Source organism: Bos indicus x Bos taurus, chromosome 5, assembly GCF_003369695.1.
Source record: "Bos indicus x Bos taurus breed Angus x Brahman F1 hybrid chromosome 5, Bos_hybrid_MaternalHap_v2.0, whole genome shotgun sequence".
NCBI classification, from domain to species: domain Eukaryota; kingdom Metazoa; phylum Chordata; class Mammalia; order Artiodactyla; family Bovidae; genus Bos; species Bos indicus x Bos taurus.
Genome location: NC_040080.1, coordinates 4,521,413 through 4,544,923, shown reverse-complemented (window position 1 = coordinate 4,544,923; position 23,511 = coordinate 4,521,413).

The following is a 23,511-nucleotide window of genomic DNA, read 5'->3' as shown; positions in this document are numbered from 1 at the left end:
TATGGAGGTGGAAGGACTTGGCTTTGGAGTTGGGCGTGAGCTCTCATCTGGGCTTAACTCATTCCAACTGTGTGATTTTAGGCAAATCACATGACCTCTCTGCGCCCCAGAGTGCATAATCATGTCCATCTCACAAGGCTGTGTAAAAGTAAATAAAATCATGTTTCTAAAGATCCCAGCCTTGCCTGGCACATAGTTAGAGCTCTTAAAATGAGTTAAGAAGATAACCAGAGATACCCAGAGCAATGCTGTTAGAAAGTTTTGAAATTATGCCTTTCTCTTTATTCCCTATAATTGCCACCTAGAGAATTTAGAAATTGTTAGTCACGTTGGCTCCAAGCTTCCTTCCCAGCCCACTGGCTCATCCAGAGGGTGCAGTGAGCACAGGGCTGTGAATGGTGAAGGTTAAGAAGCAGACGCACACACCCAGCTCACAGGCACCTAAGCCGTGCTCTCCCGCCTCCTGATAAAGGCACCCATGACTCAGTCAGGAATCGGCAGTGGCTGCAAACCCTTCTTCCCAGAAGAGATGATCACGTCCTATTCTAAGAATTGACTCACAGGCCCCCGTGGTACCTGCCTCTAAAATTCTTCATAGCTGCTTTGCAAAGAACCAGACAGGGAGGGGGTGGTGGCACGAAGTCCGGGCCAGCCTGCCTGGGCTAAGCACGTGGAGAGTCGGGGAGTCAGCCCAGTCAGTCCAGTCTAGGCCCAAGAGTTGGGGGAGAGACAGACAGAGCCAGCAAAGCTGCGTACTCCCGGGGCTTCCCACCAACGAGTGAGAAGACCCCAAGACTGGAGAACCACCCAGCTGAGACGTAGGACAAAGGAGCAGCTGATTTGAGCCCCCGAGTTTGAGGGTCTTGTGTTGCCCTGAGCTGACAGAGGCACTCAGCCCCGCTGAGAACACCTTAGTGCCTTGGTCCTCCTTCCTCAAGGGCAGGCGGGCATGGCCACGGCCAGGGCAGGACGAGCAGAGGAGCCATGGGGAGGGCTGCCCGCACTTTGCAGACAAGCGTGGGGCTGTTGTTTCTCCTGCAGACAAAGAGAATTAGAGGTTAAGAAAGTTTCTTCCAGAATGTGGATCGGCAGAGGGCTAGGGTGATCAGACCAGCCGGGAGGCTGCTGAGCTAGTCTAGGCAAGGCTTGATGGGTCCTTATAGATAATAGGGTCCTTTCAGATGATGGAGACCGTACATACGGTGGGGTCCTTACAGATTTGTTGCTGTTCAGTCACTAAGTCGTGTCCGACTCTTTGTGACCCCACGGGCTGCAGCACACTAGGCTCTTCTGTCCTTCACTGTCTCCTGGAGTTTGCTCAAGTTTATGTCCATTGAGACGGTGATGCTATCTAACCATCTCTTCCTCTGCCCCGTTCTCCTCCCACCTTCAATCTTCCCCAGCATCAGGGTCTTTTTCAACGAGTCGGCTCTTTGAATCAGGGGGGCCAAAGTATTGGAGCTTCAGCTTCAGCCTCAGTTCTTCCAATGAATTCAGGGTTGATCTCCTTTAGGAATGACTAGCTTGATCTCTGCAGTCCAAGGGACTCTCAAGAGTCTTCTCCAGCACCACAGTTTGAAAGCATCAATTCTTCAGTGCCCAGCCTTCTTTATGGTCCAGTTCTCACATCTGTACATGACTACTGGAAAAACCATAGCTTTGACTGTACGGATGGACCTTAAACAGAGTCCTTACAGATGCTGAGGTCCTTATACTAACACACTAACAGTGGGAAGGAAGGATGGGAGAGGTGAAGGATGCCATATTGTCACAGAGCTGGGGGCAGACTGGCCAGGGAGCGGGTAAGGGAGGGGTGTTGGGAATCTCCCGGCCAGGGCACCTGGGTGGCCGTGGAGCGGTTCAGGAGGACAAGGGCCCCAGGAAGGGCCCACCTCCAGGGAGGACAGTGAGGAGGAGCGGATGCCAGCTGGCTCAAGCCGGTTCCCACAGCGGCCCTCACACCCTCCCACCTAGAGCAGAGTCAGTCTCTAAGGAGATGCTGTTAATTTGACTGAGACGTATTTTAAAGCACTTACTATGCACCAGGTGTGTTCCAGGACTTTATATATATTTGCTCATTTTGACCCTCAAGTAGAATACCACTCAGCCGTAATAAAGAGCGGCACAGTGTTATTTGCAGCAACACACATGGGCCTAGAGATGATCGTGTTAAGTGAAGTCAAAAGAGGAAGACCAGTATATGACATCACACACATGTGGGATCTGAAACACACACAAATGAGCATACCGATGAAACCGAAGCAGACTCACAGACAGAGAACAGACCAGTAGTTGCCCAGGGCGGGGGGCGGGTAGAGAAACGGGCTGGGAGTTTGCGACCAGCAGGTGTAAGCTGTCACGTCTAGGATGAGTAGACAGCACGATCCTTCTGTATAGCACAAGGAACTATATTTATTATTCTCTGATAAACCATAATGTAAAAGAATATAAAAAACTGTATATGTAGATATATATAACTGAGTCACTCTACTGTGCAACAGTAATTAGCACAACACTACAAGTCAACTATACTTCAATTTAAAAAAATACAGAAAGGAAGCCACACATAGGGACCTTCACAGCATCGACAGGAGAGTGGAAGAGACAAAACTAGAGACTCAGCATCTAACAAGGACGGGCCACGGACACACCCAACGTGGTGCACGGAGCGTTGCATCCGCAGCGCTCAGCAAGCAAGCAAGACAAGAATTCGGGGACTTCGGTCCCCCAGCCCAAGGCGGGCCTGCAGCACTGCCCGCTGGCCCAGCCACACCTCCGAGCCGCCCACAAGGCTCACGATGCTGGCTCCCTGGGGACAGGCGTGTCCAGAGTCTGGCCTGGGGCTGGACTCCCCTGTGAGTGAGTGGACTTTCACTTCTGTGTTCTCTCTTCCCATCTGGTAACAGCTGGGTCCGAGACGTCTTTGTCACCAATCACTGACGCGTCGTAGGACTCAGCAAGCGTGACAGGAAGAATGTCAAGTATCTCCTTCATCATTTCTGTGTGGATTACAGGTTGACTGGATAATATTTTGGAAGTGCGGGGTTAAATAAGATAAAGATCAGCATGATTTTAACCTGATTGTTCCTCTCTGTGATGTGCCTCCCAGATGATTTCAGATGGCCCACATGGCTCACGTTACCTGTCCGCAGGCGTGGAGGGTTCAGCCCAGCTGGACAAATCTTTCTTACCTGTTTTGCCAGAAATCTATTTGCTGAACACAACCTACCCCGCCACATTAAGGCTAAAGTCCAGGGACTTCCATGGCGGCTCAGTGGTAAAGAATCCACCTGCCAATGCAGGGTCACAGGTTTGATCCCTGGTCCGGGAAGATCCCACATGCTGCAGAGCAACTGAGCCTGCACCCTACAATTAGACAGTCTGTGCGCTGCAATGAAAGACCCCACACGACACAGTCAAATAAGTAAATATTAAAAGTAGGTGAGCAAATATTTAAAAGCAAATAAAACGAGAAGCACTTAAAAAAAGTAAACAGAAGTCAAATCTTAAGCTTTGTACACCAAACTAGGGAGCATGAACTTCATTCTAATCACTACTGAATGGTTCAGACTGGGTGTGACAACCCTCAGAAGGATACCAGTGAAATATTGACTTTATTTCTTCTTTTATACGAGTTATGAAAGCTTTCTGAGCATAATATTTTCTTTACCTAGAGGACTTGAATTGCAAGGATTATTCAAGGATTATTCATATTTTCTATTTCTTCTTCTGTCAATTTTGATAAACTGTATATTTCCAGGAATAAAGCTCACATTTATTGGCGTTTTGTTCGTCATATCCCCTACAATCCCCGTTTTCATTCCTGATGTCGGGGATTCGTGCCTTTTTTCTTTTTCAGTATCACCACAGGTTCATCAGAATCATTGTTCTTTTTCAAGTCTCACCTTTTTTATTTTCTTTAATATTTTCTGCTGACAAGTATCTCCGTTTCTGAATGTTTGGAAGCATCTTTATTTTACCATCACTCTTGAAGGTTATATCCAAAGCTCTTGTCTTAGGTTGACACTTATTTTCTTGTAGCACCTTAGATAGAATCCTGCCGTCTTCTGGTACCGTTGTTTCTGTGAAGTCAGTTGTCGTTCCTTCTCTTTGAGAAATCCTCGGTGTTCTGCGTTTCTTTCGATATTTCTGGATGTGCTTTTCTTCCTGCAGTAGAATTTCTTTTCGTTATGTATATCCCATTCTTTTGACTCTCCATCCTTTATTCTGGGTATGACCTATTTTTCAGTTCACCAAATCTCTCTTTGGCAATGTCCATCCTGCTGTTAAACCCTTTCATTTTTAATCTCAGTTACTGTATAGACAGAGAATTTGGGTTGTTGTCAGAATCAGAATTTCAGTTTTATTCTTTCCTACAGTTTCTAATGATCTAACATTCATTTCTCTTAAGTCTTCAAACACATTCAGAACATGGCTATTTTTAAAAGTTTCTGTCCGTTCCATTACCTGGAATCTTTGTGAATCTGTTTCTATTGTTTATTGTTTCTCTTGGGATTTGATCATATGGTCTTCTGTCCTTGATGCTGTGTTATTTTTGATTGAGTGTCAGACTCAATCGTTCTATATGAAAAATTATATAAGTAATTTGAGGGCTAAAATGATGTATTCCTCCACAGAGGATTTACTTTTGCTTCTGGTAGGCACCTAGGGCCTCTAGAAATCCCAGGTTGCCTTAATCCAATTATAGGGATTAAGACTATTTGAAGCTTAGCAGTGAGAATGGGAGCAGGAGATGGATTTGAAAAGCCATCTGCTCTCTCTGCTAAACACCAGAGATCAGAGCAACACCAGCCGTCCAGGCCCCATGGACCAACATGCAGCAGCCTCTGCACACCCCGGCTCATCGGGGCCGCATCCTGGAGAAAGTGTTTACTTGGCTCACCCTCTCTGGCACCATAATCCAGTGCAGCCATATGTAGAAAATAATCCGCGGATGGAGTCTTTAATCCCAGGCTTTGTGCGATGACAAAAGGATTTTGTCAGAATGACTGGATCCAAACTCTGAAAAGAAAATTGTAAACATTTATTCACAACGAGCCGTGAATAATAGTCTTGCTGAAGAACCATCCGTGATCTTTCAGTATTTGATTCAAAGAAAAGGTCCATCTACTCTGCCCCGAGCTCTTTAGTGCCTTTACGCACGCGCATGCGCATACACACACACGATGCCTGTGTTGTCATACTAGAACGTTCACTTCTTGTTTTGGAACCGAGATTCTCCTGCTCGGTAAATTCTAAGTCCTTGTTTATGCCTTTAGCAAAGCCGAGTCCCAGTGGCGCTGGTGGTAAAGAACCTGCCTGACAAAGCAGGAGATGCAAGAGACTTGAGTTCAATCCCTGGGTCGGGAAGATCCCCTGGAGGAGGACACGGCGACCCACTCCAATATCATTGTCTGGAGAATCCCATGGACAGAGGAGCCTGGCGGGCTACCGTTCGTGGGTCACAGAGAGTTGGACACAACTGAGCGCACACACACAGTCTTTAAGAACAGAATCTTTCAATGAGCGCTCAGCCCCATCCGCGGTTCTGCCTGGTGCTGGCAACCACCCCAAGCGACGCGAAGGGCTCTTGTTCTCCCCGAACCCACGGGGCCCCTTGACATGCTTAGGGCTGCGCTGTGGGTCACTGTTCTCCAGGCCAATCTTGCTCTTCCTGCAGCTTCACTTTTCCCACTCGGTGTTCTCAGAGATCCGCGTCACAGCAGAAGGGGAGGCGTGCGAATGCCGGTGGTGGCAGTGACCTCTTCTTTCCTGTGGACAACATGACACAGGCACTCCCCCCACCACGCACACCACGAACATGGCCAGACGTCAAGATCCACCCTGAGAGACGCCGCTGAGCATCTCTGCAGAGTCCCAGGTGCCAGCGACCAGCTTACGGGTCCTCTGAGTTTTGGAGGCTGTGGGCTGAGCTAGAAGAGCTAGGAGCCAGACATTTCATCATTCTCACGCGTGTTAAGACCTAGAGCAAGACGGATCACTGGAAAAGGCTGAGTAAGCGGGAACTCTGTCCCCCATCCGGCTCCTGCCTGCGCCCCCAGACTCAGCTCGGGCATCTCCTTTCTGTCAAGAGTTTCCTATTCCACTGCCCTCTGCTCATCTCAGATCTCCGTCATAACTGTCTGTCTGTAAGTCTGTCTCCCCACCTGGGCAGGCTCAGTGTGTGTCCCCTAAACCGGAATCGGGTGGCAGATCAGATGCTGATGATCCTCTGGGGCTGTGTGTAACACCCCTTCGCTGTACAGTGACGCTGACCAAACCAGCTGTGTCTCCCTTCCACGGCAGGGGTCTGGCCTAGTGGTCGGCCCTGAGAAGCTCTCCTGAGGTGCCTCATCATCAGGCAAGCAAGAAGCTGGTGGACAAGCCTTCTCAGGGGCAAAGGGGACGCTGGGGGAGCAGGACTGGAGGAGCAACAGGGATCCGCTCTTGCAGCACATTGTAAGGAGAGAGGGCATACAAAGTCACTTCCATCGTGTCTGACTCTTTGCAACCCCATGGACCGTAGCCCTACAGGCTCCTCTGTCCATGGGATTCTTATGGAGAGAAGCCACTCAACCCAGCTGGTGACGGCGACCAAAGAGGGCAGGGTTGGGAGGAATGGTGAAGATGCCAGCCCGCAGCAACTCACTGAGTGCCCTGGCAGAGCGCTTAGCTGCTCTGACCTCAGTTCCCCGATCAACAGAAGGGGGGAGTGCATTAAAATTTGTTTCTAAGATTCCTTCTAATTTTTAAAAATGTGCTTTTCCGTTTTCGTTTTGGCCGTGCGGGGTCTTCGTGGCTGGATGGGCTTTTCTCGGCTGTGGTGCACAGGCATCTCATTGCCGTGACTTGTCTTGTGGACCATGGGCTCTAGGTGCTCCGGTTTCCTTGGCTGTGAACACGCTGAGCATGTGGGAACTTCCCAGACCAGGGATCGGCCCCGTGTCATCTGTCTTGGCAGGTGGCTTCTTAATCACTGGATCACCAGGGAAGTCCCCCTTCTAATTTTAAAGTTCTTTAACTTGTAAATGACAACAAGAGAGATAGGTACTTTATTGTTTAAAAAAAAAAATCTTTGGGAGTCCTACGACATAGCAGCTGGAGAGCTTCATGAAGGGAATCCAACCAGCCTGGCCCCAAGCTGGGGAGACAGACTTACAGACAGACAGCTATGATGGAGATCCGCGATGAGCAGAGGGCAATGGAATAAAAAACTCTCGACGGAAAAGAGATGCCTGAGCTGAGTCTGGGGGAGAGAGTCCCTGCTTACTCAGCCTTTTCGAGGGAGATGCATGATCAGGACTCCAGGGTGCTGACCAGATCCTACCCAGGACGCTCTGTTTAAGAATGAAAGAAAGTATGGGAAGGTCAAATGGCTGAGCCAATATGGAAAACAGTATGGTGATTCCTCAAAAAATTAAGCAAAGAGTTACCACATGATCCAGTAATTCTACTTATGAACATACACCCAAAAGAACTGACTTAGTTATTTGTAAGCCCGTGTTCATAGCAGCATTATTCACCATCATCAAAGGTGGAGACAACCCACGTGTTCGTCAGATGACTGAATAAAGAAACGTGGCTTCTAAGAGGAAGGGAATTTTGACGCATGCTACCAGGATGAACTTTGAGAGCATATGCTTGGTGAAATAAGCCGCCCACTAAAGACAAACATGCTGTCTGCTTCCATTTACACGAGGTCCCTCAAATTTATAGCAACGGAAAGTAGAATGCTGGGCACCAGGGATGGAGGAGAGGGGATGAGGGGTTAGTGTTCAATGGGGACAGAGTTTTGGAAAAATGAAAAAGTTCCAGAGACAGATGGTGGGGATGGCTGAACACCAATGTGAATGGACTGAATTGAACACTTAAAAATGGTTAAAATGGTAAATCTGATGTTATGTGTATTTTATCACAATTAAAAAAAAAAAGAATGAAAAGAAGCATATCTTCTGCTTTAGAGCAGTTTCCACATAAAATGTTAAATTGGGAAAGCTAAGTAAACGTCAAATCTTTTCTACAGCAAAAGAAACCATCAGCAAACCAAAAAGACAACCTACTGAACGGGAGAAAATATTTGCCAATAATATGAAGATAAAGGGTTATTATTAACATATGGAAACAGCTCATATAACTCAACATCAAAAATACAAACAACCCGAGACTTGCCTGGTGGTACAGTGGCTCCCCTACTGGTGCAGGGGACACAGGTTCGATCCCTGGGTCAGGAGGATTCCACACGCTGGGGAGCAACTAAAGCCCGCGTGCCACGGCTCCTGAGCCCTAGAACCTGGAGTCTGTGCTCTGCAACAAGAGAAGCCACCACAGTGAGAAGCCGGAGCACTGCAACCGAGAGCTGCCCCCGCTAACCGCAGAGCGGGAAAGCCCGCATGTGGCGACAAAGACCCAGCGCAAACAGGAATAAATAATAGTTTTTTTAAAGTGATTTAAAAATGGGCAGAAAACAGAATAGATATTTTTCCAAAGAGGAAATGCAAATGGCCAACAGGTTCATGAAAAGATGCTCAACATCACTGATGAGCAGGGAAACGCAAATCAAATCCACAATGAGATACCACCTCACACCTGTCAGAAAGACCGTTGTTAAAAGAACACAAATAACAAGTGTTGGGGAAAACTGGAGAAAAGGGAACCCCTGTACACGTGTTGGGAATGTAAATTGGCACAGCTCCTGTGGAAAACCATAGGAAGGCTTCTAAAACACTAAAAATAGAATTGCCATATGACCAAGCAATTCCACTCCTGGGTATATATCTGAAAGAAATGAAAACACTAATTTGTAAAGACACACACACCCCAGTGAGTGTTCACAGCAGCATTATTTATAACTGCTGAGATGTAGAAGCAACCTAAGTGTCCGTTGACAGATGAATGGATAAAGAATATGTGGTATATACCCACAATGGAGTGTTACTCAGCCATTAAAAAGAATGAAATTTTGCCATTTGCAGCAACTTGGATAGACTCAGAGGGTATTATGCTAGGTGAAATAAGTCAGACAGAGAGGGACAAATACTGTACAATATCGCAGACATGTGGGATTTTTCAAAACACAACGAACTAGTAAACGGAACCCAAAGAAGCGACTCACAGATGCAGAGAACAAGCCGGTGGGTCCTGGGAGAGGCGGAGGGCTGCACAGGGATGGGGAGCGGGAGGCACGAGCTATCAGGTGTGAGATAGGCTACAGGAACATACTGTGCAGCACGGTGAATACAGCCGATGTTTTGTAATAACTGTAACTGGAATAACCTTTTAAAACTGTATAAAAAAGAAAAAACTTTGAATAAAAATGAAAAGTTAAACTGGAAAAAAGGGCTTTAGTCCACAAAGGAGCCGTCTTCAGTTATTCCTCTGCACCAAAAGCAGCGCTTTCCCACGATGGTGAGTAATAGTGGTTTTTACTGTAACTAGATCAGCTTCATTAAAACGTTTTGAAAAATCCATCATAAAGGTCAAGTTGTAAGCAGGGCCCTGTAGCATCCCCATCACAGGACCCTCATATACCAATATGATCAATGCTTAGATCTTGTGAAATTAAGAGCAAACAGGCCACGGGCATTTCCTTTCGGATCTTCTTTTTTTTTTTAATTTATTGGCGTGTAGTTGGTTTATAATGTTGTGTTGCTTTCTGCTGTACGGAAGGGTGAATCGGTTATACACATATCCATTCTTTTTTAGCTTCTGTTCTCATATAGGTCATTACAGAGCGCTGAGTAGAGTTCCTTGTGCCGTATGGTAGGTCCTTAGTGTCTGTTTTATGTATAGTACTGTGTATATGTCCATCCCAGAGTCCCAAATTATCTCTCCCCCCCAGTCCCCTGGTAACCATAAATTTACTTTCTACATCTGTGACTCTATTTCTCCTTTTTAAAATAGGCTCATTTGTACCATTTTTTTTAGATTCCACATATAAGCGATACCGTGTGATATTGGTCTTTGACCTACTTCACTTAGTATGATAATCTCTAGATCCATCTATGTTGCTGCAAATGGCATGGTTTCATTTTCATGGCTGAGTAATATTCCACTGTGTATGTGTGTGTGTGTGTAAACCACATCTTCTCCATCCATTCCTCTATCTCCTTTCAGATCTTTGCATGTCATTTGTCTTCCAGATACATTATTCTTCTCTTCCCAGATGGCTCCAGAGAAGTAGGGAGTTCAGAATGGCTTTGGCTAATGTTCATGCTCACCTCAGTGGAGAGAGAGCGATTTTCTTAATGTGTCTATTCGGTTGGAAGAGTGAAGGGTCAGCCTTTCCCATGCTTCCCGAGCAGCGTGGAGTCTTGGGAGCTGGGGACTCTTCACACAGCTGGAAACGTCTTCACACAGCTGGAAACAACTTCATAGAACCCCTAACAGGACGGCTGTGCAGGACCGAGCAGGGCGCGCACAGGTGATAAGGAGCCGCTTCCTGCCTCTGAGACATTTCTAGTCTGCTGTAACCCTGTTGCTTGTACCTGTTATGGGAATTTAAGGGGAAAAAAAGATACAACCAGCTAAAGGGATCAGGAAAGAGCTCACGACTTCACAAGAGAACATGTATGAATAGACACATGAAAAGACGCCCAACAACATTAGTCATCAGGGAAATGCAAATTAAGGTCCCAGCAGCCACCGAACCGCCACACATGCATTTGTGGTTGTTGTTCAGTCGCTAAGTCACATCCGACTCTGACCGTGGGCTGCAGCACGCCAGGCTTCCCTGTCCTTCACTGTCTCCTGGAGTTCCCTGCGATTCATGTCCATTGAGTCCGTGATGCCATCCACACGTGAGAGTGGCTAAAATTTTTATTTAAATGTAAAATCCAACACCATGAATTGGAGAGAATGTGGCAGAAGTGAATCACTCACACATTGCTGGTGGGAGTGTAAAACAGAGCTGCTCGGCAGTGTCTTGTTAAGCACACACCCCCAAACCACCCAGGACTTTCACACCTAGGCACTAACCTGAGAGAAATGGAAGCCTTTGCTCACACAGACTTGCACATGAACATTTAGAGCGGCTTTATAGCCCCAACCTGAAAACAGCTTAAGGATCCATCAGTGGGCAAAAGAATAATCAGGTCGTGGTATGTCCATGGTCCAGAATCATGCTCAGATATCAAAAGAAATTGATCACTGATACAAACTCATGACCGAATCTCAAAATCATTCTGCTGAGTGGAAGAACCCAGACACAAAAGAGCTCTTGTTGTAGTTTTACTAGGTGGGCACTCGGGTGTGTGCTTAACTTTCTAAGAACCTGTTTGCATGCGACTCTAGAAAATGCAAGCAAATTTCTTAGTGACAGAAGGCAGCCTGGAGAGTGGAGGGCACACAGGGGAGGGAGGGACCAGGACATCCAGGTAGAAATGTTCTTCCTCTTTGGTGCAGTGGCAGTTTCACAAGTGCAGACATCTGTCAAAACTCATCAAATCCTACCATTTAAACAGGTGCAGGTTATTGTACATAAATCATACCTCGAAATGGTAATTATTGTAAAAATGTTTAAAGCCACAAGTGCAAGAGAAGAGAAAGCAGAGCAAACAAAAAATGTCAAAGATACAGTTTTTAACAGCTTTTTGAAATATAATTGATATAGACCCCAAGCTGGACATATTAACTGCACATATATTTAATGTATATAATTTGCTGAGTTTGGAGAGAATGAAGAGAGGGATGAAAGGAGGGAGAGGAAGGAAGGGAGAGAGGGAGGGTGGAAGGACAGACTTCCTTCCTGGCTTGCAGACAGATGCCATGATGGGATACAGCACGGAGGCGGCTGTCTGCATGCCAGGAAGAGAGCCCAGCCCTGCTCACACCCTGATCTCACACGTGCAGGCGTGAGAAACACACGTCGGTTATTCAGGACCCCAGGCTTAGGTATTTGGTTTAGGCGCCGAGGAGACAAATGGAGGCTGTCTACCTTTACCCCTCTACCCTCCTCGTGCCCCCACCCCCACGCTGCTCTCCCGCTCACCCACCGCCCCCCCAGCTCCCACCGGGTCCACCCACTGTGAGGCTGCCGGGGCTAAAAGCCGAACCAGGGCGTGCATGGATGCCCCTGACTTTTGAATGTGCTGTGCCCATTGTGAGACTCTCAGAGTTCCCTCCAGGCCATCTGAAGGGATGGCCCCTGTGATGGCTTCTCCAGCTAAAGACATTAGATTCTCAAAAATATTGTCAACTTTCTGGTCAGCGTGACCCTAGACAGGAGACACTGCAGAGCCGCCGCCCACCCCTGGCACAGGGACTCTCCACACCAGGGAGAAGGAAACAAACAAGGTCTCTCTCCCCAGGGAGCGGGGCGGGTGGGGGGAGGGAGGACCCAGATTACTCTCGTGCGCCATCTAGTGACATGGAGAGGTGTGAGCCAGAGCTCTGGGACGCCGGGAAGGACGAAACTGACTCGGTTCAAGGTGACTGGAGCTTTAGACATAGAGAGAAGTGCTCAGATGAGGGGCCCCGAGGGTGGGCGTGGCTTCAGAACTGTCACCAAGGTGGTGAGAGGTGAGGAAAGGTAGGAACTTACATTTAAACAAAACATTTTGCTGAGGAGGGAGAAAGAGAGTTAGATATAACGGTTCTTCAAAGAATTAAATGAGTTTCCCTCATAGCTCAGTTGGTAAAGAATCCGCCTGCAATGCGGGAGACCTGGCTTCAATCCCTGGGTTGTGAGGATCCCCCGGAGAAGGGAAAGCCTCCCCACTCCAGTATTCTGGCCTGGAAAATTCCATGGACTGTCTAATCCATGGGGTTGCAAAGAGCCGGACACAACTGAGCGACTTTCAGTCACTCACTCAAAGAATTAAACATGGACAGCTAGCTGATGACCTACATGGGGAGAGCATCTTTTAAAATTTATTTTCTAATAGGGGTGTAATGGCTTTATAGTGTGTTAGTTTCTGCTGTACAACAAAGGGAATTAGCTATATGTATACACGGTCCCCTCCCCCATGAGCCCCCCTCCCAGCCACCCCCACCATCCCAACCCTCCAGGTCATCACAGAGCTCCGAGCTGAGCTCCCTGTGCTAGACAGCGGCTTCCTGCTAGCTGTCTATTTCACACACCACGGTGTATATACGTCAATCCTACTCTCCAAAAAAATAAAAGTGGCTATATGCATACATATAACTGATTCACTTTGCTATACATCTGAAATCAACGCAACATTGTAAATCAACTATACTCCAATAAAAATTGTTTTAAAGACATGCTTATATAAATATGGCCTCATAGTAAATTGTTTTCAGAGTTCGTTGACTTTAATCGTCCTGTTGATGCTGTGAAAATGTGTTCGTTGATACGGCTGATGCGTTAGTATTCATTGCCCCGAGTATCCTGAGATCTGATGTATAGCATATGGTGACTGTAGTTAACAACACTGAATTATATACTGGAAATCTGCTAAGACAGTAGACTTCAGGTGCCTTTGCTACAAAAAGTGCTAAATGCGTTAGGAGATGGATAGATATGGTAATTAGCTTGACTGTAATAAAGATTTCACTGCTCATATACATACCAAAACATGGAGCTATATTTCTGTAATATATACAATTGTTTACTTAAAAAAAAAAAAAACAAGGTTTGGGACTTCCCTGGTGGCCCAGTGGTTAAGAACCTGCCTTCCAACGAAGGGGCGGTGGGTTCTGATCAGGGACCTAAGATCCCACATCCCATGGAGCAACTAAGACCGTGCACCCCAACTACTGCGCCCTTGAGCCCCAAGTAGAGAGTCCGTGTGCCACAACCAAAGATCCCGGGTGCTGCAACTAAGACCCAAGGCAGACAAATAAGCAAATGTTCTTCTAAAAAGAGAGGGTCTTGTTCCTCAGACAGTTATCCTGAGCCACCTTAGACCGAAGCCGTTGTTTTGCTGAGTTCACAGGAACACTTTATTCTCTGTTTTCTTTCTTCTCTTAATCATCAGGCCTTGTCTTCCATATAAGAATCACCTACAGTTTGCCAGAGCAGATTCCTGGACCCCTCCCAACATTCCAGGGCGGTCTGCCCATAGGTCACCCTTTGTGAAAGACCCCTGTGGACCCCCTGGTCTGCTGCAGGCCACCGGCTGAGTCATGTGGATAGAGTCCTTCCTTTCCTGCCCCCACGTTCAGGATGACAGCGTGGAACTGCTTCGTGCAGAAGGGCGTGGCTCTGGCCCATTCATTCCTGCATTCATTCAGCAAGCCTCAAGCACCCACTTCGTTGTGCTAGGCACTGTGGCTGACCTGCCCCCCACAGCCAATCAGAGGGCAGGGGCCAGGGCCCCTCTCCGCCTCCTGACATCCATGTGGGAGTCAGGGCAGTGGCCTGTGCTCTGCCCGAAGACAGGAGCTCTGAAGCACCCCTGTATCCTACCAGGTGGGGCCTACTCCTTTCAAAAGCCGGGTGGGTCGCCAGGCCGCCTCCTCGAGCCATCTTACCTGGTCTCCTGCTCCCAGGGCTCCTCCTGCCCTCCAGGTTGCTGACACCTGAGGACAAGTCAGGCTAACAGCCCAGCCAGCTGATCCAGACCGGACTGGACTCTGCAGGGGTCCCGCCAGCCCTGCAGCTCCCCACTGGACCTTGGAGACTGGGTCTTGCCTCTTCCCCACCCCCGGAGTGCTCCTCCCAGGACCAAGCCCTCCTGCCCATCCTCCCCTGGGAGTGTCCCTCCTCGCTGTCTCCCCTCAGCCAAGCATCTCTGGATTTCTGACACCCCCCGGGGCCTGGGTCAGGGCCACGGTGTTCCCCCTTAGGATGAAAGAGCCAGCCGAGGGCCTGCTTCTGTGAAATGAAAGCCTTTCACCATCTGCCCGTCAGGGTCTTGGCCAGCTGATTGATGATAATTGAGCGCTTACTGCATACACTTCGGGGCTACAAAGACTAAGATGACTCGGCTTTGAGAAGCGAAGGAGGCTCAGTAGTGGAGCGGTTAGCTGAGAATCCCAGCAGGGGAACAAGGGCAAGACCAGGACCCGTGACCTCAGCAAGGCAGCCTGCGGGAGGGTTCAGGGCTGGGCTCCCTAAGGCTTGTGGCCTGGATTCCAGATCCTCACTCTGTGTCTGAGTAGCCGTGTGGCCAGGGCGGTCACTTAGCCCGTCCTGCCTCCGTTTCCTGGTCTAATTAATGGGAACAACATTAAGCGGCCTGGTGCGCTGTTGTATTGACATTACATTGACTAGCTCAGGTAGAGGATTCCGAGCTCAGCGGCTCTAGGCTCTCACAGGGGGCCCGGCGGGTGCTGGCTGTCGTCGTCCTCGTCATAACCATCGCCACTGTCACCACTGTCGGCACCGTCACCGTCCTCAGGATTCAGAGGAAAGCGGAGCCTTGGGATGAGGGTCGGCTTGAGTTGGACCTCAGAGCAGAGGGACTTGGCTGCAGGTCCGACCTCGGTGTGGCCCTTCCTGTCCTTGACACACACTACAAAGTGATTACCACAAAGAGGTGGGAGTCAGGTGCCAGCCAAGCAGAGAGCTGTGCGTGGACATGCAGAAAAGAACCCAGTGATATTTACGAGCCCGTGAAGTACAGACGGCGTTAAGACTGGAGTGCCGGCAAAAGTGCCTGCCACCAAAGTAACAAAAAAAAAAAACAGAAAGGACTTTCCTGGCGGTCCAGTGGTTAAGATTCCAGGCTTTCAATAGGGAGCGCAGGTTCCATCCCTGGTTGGAGAATTAAGATCCCACTGGCCATGCAGCACAGCCAAAATTAAAAAAAAAAAAAAGCCTGCCAGTTTGTCCCGCTTGTGCCGGCTTTCTGGAAGGACTGAAAAGATGAGACTCCCCTTGTCAGTCCCCAACTCCCCCCTGCCGCCCCGCCCCCTGCTCCACAAGCTCTCAATGGACTGTTTAGGCCCTAACAACTCTGGAGAGCTATTATGATCTATCGGGTGAAAAAAAATCGCTTACTTTACAAAGTGGTGTGTGTGATTTTCACCATCGACTGTAACAGCAACAGAGAAGCCTTTCAGCCGGCTGAGTGCATAATGGGCGTGTGTCCACCGTCTCTAAGTGTGGATTTACACAATGAAGGCAATTAGTCCCCTGGGACCCACTCGGCGCCGTGGAGTAAATAGCGCGCACCTCGTCCATGGGCTGAGTATGTCAGAACCAATGCTCAGGAACCACTGTGGTCAGCCTGGGAGGCCATCGAACACTCAGAGACTGTCTTCACAAAGCCTTCCGTGGCGAGGCAGGGGTCCCAGGGAGCACCCACCCAACCAGAATAAAGGCTTGAAGTTCTGCTCGTCTGCCACCAGCCAGTGAGGGTTAAAAGTAGAGGAGCCAGGGGCATCCCTGGTGGTCCAGTGGTTAAGACCCCTGGATGTGGGTTGGATCCCTGGTCCGGGAACGAAGATAGCACCCGCTGCCCTTGCTCTGAGAAGCATCTGAGCTGTCCTCCCCTCCCACCCACCCCTCCCAAGCTACTGCTATTGCTCCAAGGTAATCACCCCACTTCCTTCCTTCGTAGCAGCTGGTCATCTGCAGTTGTTATACCTACTCGTGGATCTGCCACATCCCCATGAGTTCAGGGACCTGTTCTGTCCTGTCTCCACCAGGTCACCAAGGCCCAGGGCAGTACCTGGTATACAGTCAGAGCTCAATAAATATTTGTCCAGTGGATGAAGTAGCCAAGAGCCGACCATGTCTTATAACCGTCACAGCACTTATCACTACAGCCTGTCCGTTCTTTATTTGTTGGCTGTCTCTCTGCTCTGCCTAGAACACAAGTTTCATGAAGATAGGCGCCCTCTCTGTCTCAGCCTGCACCACACTCGCAGTGCCCAGAGCAGTGTGGGCGCAGAGCAAAGCGTGAATGAATGGTTGCTGAACGTCGGATGGTTGTTGATGAAATCTTATCATTTATCAAACCCCTGATTATATATATATATGTGTGTGAGTGTGTGTGTGTATCTTTTTAAATAGGCTACTGTTCAAAAAGTGTCTCAACGTGGGAATTCTCTGGTGGCCCAGTGGTTAGGACTCGGGCTTCCATTGCCATGGGCCCAGGTTCAACCCCGGTCAAAGAAGTAATATCCTGCAAGCCGGGTGGTATGACCAAAAATGAAAAAATTTCCTCAACATATTTTATGGTGTACCTTAACATCACATACACACACATACACACATTCCTCTCATTAACCTATTCTATGCATTTTGACAAATTATTGAGTACTTTGGGACCAAAGACATAATCCATATGATGAGGCAATTACACTTCTAAAGTGCATCACTTTCTAAAACTTCTATCAACTCTAATCTCCTAATATTCCATATATTCTGTGTACTGATACACAGAGTTTAAACCATGCCTCGTCCCCAATATACCGACTTCAGTCCCTGGGCCTTCCCTACCCACGGGTGAGTATGGGCATTTCCTGGGGTACTTGGTGGTGCCTTCTCGATGCCAGGCCCCACAGAGGTGCTGGGGAGAGCTCACTGAGCCGGGAAGAAACGCTGCCTTCCCACGGCCTCCTCTCTGTGCGCCCCTTTGCGTCTCCTGTTCTTGTAAGGACCCCAGTCTTGCTGGATTAGCGCCCGCCGATTCAGTGTGCAGTGACGGGTTTTCTCTTCTGGGGCTCCAAAATCACTCAGCATGGTGACTGAAGCCATAAAACTAGAAGACGCTTGCTTCTTAGAAGGAAGGCCATGACATACCTAGACAGCGCATTTAAAACCTAGACATCACTTTGCCGACGAAGACCATAGTCAAAGCTATGGTCTTTCCAGCAGTCGTGTGAGAGTTGGTGTGAGAGTTGGACCATAAAGAAGGCTGAGCACCAAGGACTTGATGCTTCGAATTGTGGTGCTGGAGAAGACTCTTGAGAGTCCCTTGAACAGCAAGGAGATCAACTCAGTCCATCCTAAAGGAAATCAACCCTGTGTACTCATTGGAAGGACTGATGCTGAAGCCAAAGCTCCAAAACTTTGGCTATCTGATACGAAGAGCTGACTCATTGGAAAAGACCCTGATTCTGGGAAAGACTGAGGGCAGGAGGAGAATGGAGTGGCAGAGGATGAGATGGTTAGATAGCACCACCAACTCAGTGGATATGAGTTCGAGCAAGTTCCAGGAGATAGTGAAAGACAGGGAAGCCTGGCATGCTACAGTCCATGGGGTCTCAGAGACTCAGACAGGATTTGGCAACTGAACAACAATTCTAGTAGCTGTTCTGGAGGCTCTTTGTTCTTACTCATGCTTTTGACAGGAAGTTCCTGAAAGGCAGGATAAGCCTTTGCTGTATTAAGTTCTCCACAGCAAAGTGTCAGTTACTTAAGTATCAGTTCAGTTCAGTCGCTCAGTCCAGTCCGACTCTTTGCGACCCCATGAGTATAGTGGTGTTCAAATAGGGTTCGTGGGGCAATTAATCATACACTAGACCTCAGTGTTCAGTTTCTCACTGGGCCTCACGTGTAATAATAGTTTAAGTGGCAAACCCCTCAGATCCTAGAAGGTTACACCATGTAGTCCAAGTCCTGCCCTTCGGTACTTGTCAGATAGGCCAGCTGGTGAGGATGGACAGTCCCTCTGGGTATTTGGAGATCCAGGGCAGTCCCTGAACTTTTGCTTTATTTGGAAGGAACCACATAGTACAAGCTTCCCTGGAGAAGGAAATGGCAACCCATTCCAATATTCTTACCTGAAAAATCCTGGAGACAGAGGAGCCTGGCGGGCTGCAGTCTGTGGGGTCCAGAGTTGGACATGACTGAGCGGCTGAGCACACATCTCCCTCTATAAGGATGAGTCACGTGCTACTGCAGCCGCTGACCTTCAGTACCCTCTGAAAGGAGCTTAGGGGGAATAGCAGAAACGAGGTATTCAGGCTCAGGGAAAAACTGGCAGGACAGGTCTTCAGACAGTTAGATATTCTCAGGAACTGATTTTATGAGCCCAGTTCTTATATCCCTTCACATCTAGAAAAGCACTAAAATCCTTCGTGGTGAATACTGTTTCTAGTGCCTCGCAGAAGCTTCGTGACACTAGCAGAAACTTCCTGCAAAAAAATGCATGCTCAATTGCATGTACCTCCCTTCACCAAAATCACATGCATACTGTCTTTCCTCCTGCTCTTTGGAGCAGTCTCTTAGAGCTATCTGAGGTGCTGCCACCTGGGCTGCAATCCTCATTTTCCCCCAGATAAAACTTAACTCTCATGTAGTGCATTATTTTGCAGGCGACACATCCAAGGTCTTTAATCCTTAACTATCAACTTGAATGTTAAACGTGGCCACATGTACAGTGGGAAGTTCACAGACACTGACAGTGAGGTCCTGGTGCAGAAGCGGCTCACCGGGCGCCAAAGGCAGCGCCCTCCGAGGTTTTTCTGGTTCCTGAATTGCTTCTACCACCTTGGCGGTAGTTTAGTTGCTCAGTCATGTCCGGTTCTGGTGACCTCACGTTCTGTTGCCTGCCTTAATCCCTTCATTCCAGATTAAAGAGTCCATGCCCGGAATCAGGAGCTGCAAAGTGAACACTCATCCTGTTGCTGTTCAGTCATTCAGTCACGCCTGACTCTGTCACCCCGTAGATTGCAGCACACCAGTCTTCCCTGTCCTTCACTGTCTCCTGGAGTTTGCTCAAATTCATGTTCATCAAGTCAGTGATGCCATTGAACTATCTCATCCACTGTGGTCCCCTTCTCCTCCTGCCTTCAGTCTTTCCCAGCATCAGGGTCTTTTCCAATGAGTCAGTTCTTCACATAAGGAGGCCAAAGTATTGGCATTTCAGCTTCAGCATCAGTCCTTCCAATGAACACTCAGGACTGATCTCCTTTAGGATTGACAGGTTTGATCTCCTTGCAGTCCAAGGGACTCTCAACAGTCTTCTCCAACACCACAATTCCAAAGCATCAATTATTTGGTACCCAGCCTTCTTTCTCACATCCATACATAAGTACTGGAAAAACTATTGCTTTGACTAGATGGGCCATTGTTAGCAAAGTGATGTCTCATCCCACCATCTCCCCTACTGTATCCTTTGGGCAAATGGCCTGGACACACCTCATTTCAAAGACTGCCAACCACTCTGCTAAAGAATCGAATCCTCCTCTTAGCCCTTACACATACAAACCCCAAGGTGCTGGAGTTGTGATGTAACTTGCTCCCTTCAAAAGTGATTAGAGCAAACTTACTCACCAGGGGAAGGCAATAAAGGAGGAGAAAAGATCATCTAAATATCTTGGGCCTGTCCCTTGAGACGTAATTAGTGTCTCTTGGCAATCTTTCATTTTTAGCTCCGTCAGAATTTCTGGCAGCAGGTTAAGCTGCTGAGAATGAAGTAACAGCTACTAATTAGCACACAGATTCATCAGGTAATGCTAAGAAATAGAAAGCAATTGGTCTGGGAAATGGAAAGTATAAATCACTCTGGACATTGATTCCCACCATAACCACATCCGTCCAGCTGTCCAGCTTACGGGACCTCAGCCTGCTGCCCAGCGGCCTGGTTGCTGCACTGAGAGTCTGGCACGCTGCCACCCTGGTGACAGGGCAGCACAAGGTCACATTCTCTTGGAACTTCCCTGGTGGTTCATTGGTTCAGATTCCACACCCGTGCCGGGGGTGCAGGTTCGAACCGTGGTCAGGAAACTAAGATCCAGCATGCTGAATGGTGTGACCAAAAATTAAAAAAAAAAAAACTGTCCTCTTCTGGGTGAAGCTTCCCCAAACAAGATCAGCCCAAAGCCCCTTCCTTGTTCTCTGAATTGTGACCTGCCATTGACGAGTCCATCACGTCCTGTCCTGAGGCCCAGCTTGTGTTGTTAGCTTCTATCGTTGTTCAGCTGAGACTGTTGTCTAACTTCCTGTCGCTTCTACATATTCCTAGTGAGAATATAAACTTGAGGAGAGAAGCCACAGTCATTCCCTACAGGTCCACAACTGAGTCTTGATTACCAATAGAGCTGCCTGAGAAATCATGACAGGGCTTCCCTGGCGGCTCGGTGGTAAAGAATCCACCTGCCGAGGCGGGAGACACGGGTTCGATCTCTGGTCCAGGAAGATCCCACATGCCGCGGGGCAACTAAGCCCGTGTATCACCACTCCTGAGCCTGGGCTCTAGAGCCCGGAAGCTGAAGCTTCTGAAGCCCCACGCACCCTAGAACCTGGGCTCCACAACGAGAGAAGCCCCCACAACGAGAAGCCCGCCCACCGCCACTAGAGAAGCGTTCTCACAGCAACAAAGACCCAGCACAGCCAAACATACAGAAAACTCAACATTTAAAAGTGGCTGCACCGCTTTATCACAACAGAGATCATGACAGCTCGGCGGAATGGACTACCTTTCTGCAGAAAAGATGCTTGTCGAGTGGGAATTTGTGTATCATGAGCTTCAGGTCATTCAGAACTGAGGCTCTGGGTCAGCAACCCCTGTCCCAAGGCTGGGACAACTGGAGTGATGGAGAGGGCTCCGCGGGGGCTCCCTGCCTCTCTTCTCTCTCTGTCCGTCTGTCTCTCCTTCTCTCCCTGTGTAGCCTCAGGGCTTCTCCCGCTCAACGTGACCTCTTCATGGCATCTCTCCAGGTAGCTGGACTTTTAACATGGCAGCTCAGGGTTCCCCAAAGTGCAAAAACACCTTTAAGGAAGGCTTAGCCCCAGAATTGGCGCAGCATCCCTTGTGCGCTGCTGTATTGGTTGAAGTGAGTCACATGGCCAGAGTGGCGGGGCCCAGACAGAGGATGAATTCCAGGGGCGGGTCCATCAGAGCCATTGTGATCAGCCCCAACACGAGCCTCAATGTCAGGACTCCAATTCCAACCACACCTCTTTTTGCTACTTCTGAAAGTGAAACTGTTAGTCACTGTCATTTCCGACTCTTTGTGATCCCATGGACTATAGTCTGCCAGGTTCCTCTGTCCATGGGATTCTCCAGGCAAGAATACTGGAGTGGGTTGCCATTTCCTCCTCCACAGGGTCTTTCCGACCCAGGGGTTGAACCCAAGTATTCTGCATTGCATGTGAATTCTTTACCATCTGAGCCACCAGAGAAGCCCACTTAACCATCTTAATCAAAAGCGAACATCCCCCTATCATGAAGTACCTCACCTTCAAAACAAATGGCCATGAGCCTCATGATCAGCACAATAGTTGCCAAGCCAAGAATCTTGAACCTGAATCACTGTGGTTCCACTCCTGGGTCACTTTGGCCAGCATCACCATTCTTGGAACCTCAGTGTCCCCTTCTGCAGCTGTGAGAAGAGATAGAGATGACATAGTTTGCACACTGCATCCCCTCACAGTGTTGTTGTAAGAATTTCAATCAAATAACACAGATGAAGAATCTTTGGAAAAGCTTAAAGGACTGCACAGGTAGCTATTATTTTAAAAGAAAGTAAATGAATATTTACTGCGAAGAGCAGACTCATCAGAAAAGACCTTGATGCTGGGGAAGACTGAAGGAAGGAGGAGAAGGGGACGACAGAGGATGTGATGGTTGGATGATGTCACTGACTCAATGGGCATGAGTTTGAGCAAGCTCTTGGAGAGAGTGGACAGGGAACCCTGGTGTGCTGCAGTCCATGGGGTCGCAAAGAGTCGGACACGACTGAGCGACTGAACAACTAGAACAAATATGAATATTTAAGCTCTGCGTCTTCATTTTTTTAAAGTCTGTTTTTTGGAGGCCTTCTAGGAGGATCCTGAGTTATACTCCATCATGTTACAGTAAATGTGAAAAGCTACCAGCTCCCATCAGCCGATTTAATGAGGTTCTTCTGTGCTGATGGCTGTTTATTTTTCTCAGCTCTCTTTGCTGCTGTGAACTCACCCTGAGTAAATATTGAATAAGTATTCAACCTCACTCTTAGGTTTGGTCTCCATGACTTAATGGGAAGCATGGACGGACTCTGTCTCACAAGGGAAATGTTTTGGATCAACCACAACCACCTGTGGTTACTGAGATAATTGCTCGAGGAAGATGCTATTTACAAGGCAATCAGAACTGTACTTTAGGCTACACTCCGAGGCAAAACAAAGAAAACGAAAACTTACTTGCTCAGGGTACAGTCATTATAGGGCTTAACAGGGGAAAATCTCAGGTTATAAGAGATAGACTTTGGATGTATATTAATAACAGCAATCACCTGAGATGCTTGTGTATAAATAAATACAGTAAAACCATGAATTCTTCTCATCAACTGTTGTCATTCCATGACCACGGACTTTCTGTCCTCTGGATGGTTGACGTGACTTAGTTTTGGCATAACAGACCTGAGGGTCTGTTTCTAAGACTATCTATCTCCTGGGATTCAAGGACGCCCCCCAAAAAACATTGACTAATTGGTAGACAGGTGTGGAAAGAGAAGTACGCAGTGGACTGGAGTGTAGTGGCAGTCTGAGAGTCCTCGAGACTCATCGGTAATTCTGGGAGAACGTTTCCCCAGGTGGTGGAATGAGGTGAATCTCAAATGAAATGACGGTCTGGGTGGTAGACGAGTGTGCACCCATGCAGGCCTCCATCACCATTCACTGGGCAGTCCAGCAGCGCCCAAGCTCATTTTTCCTTGTCACTCATCTTA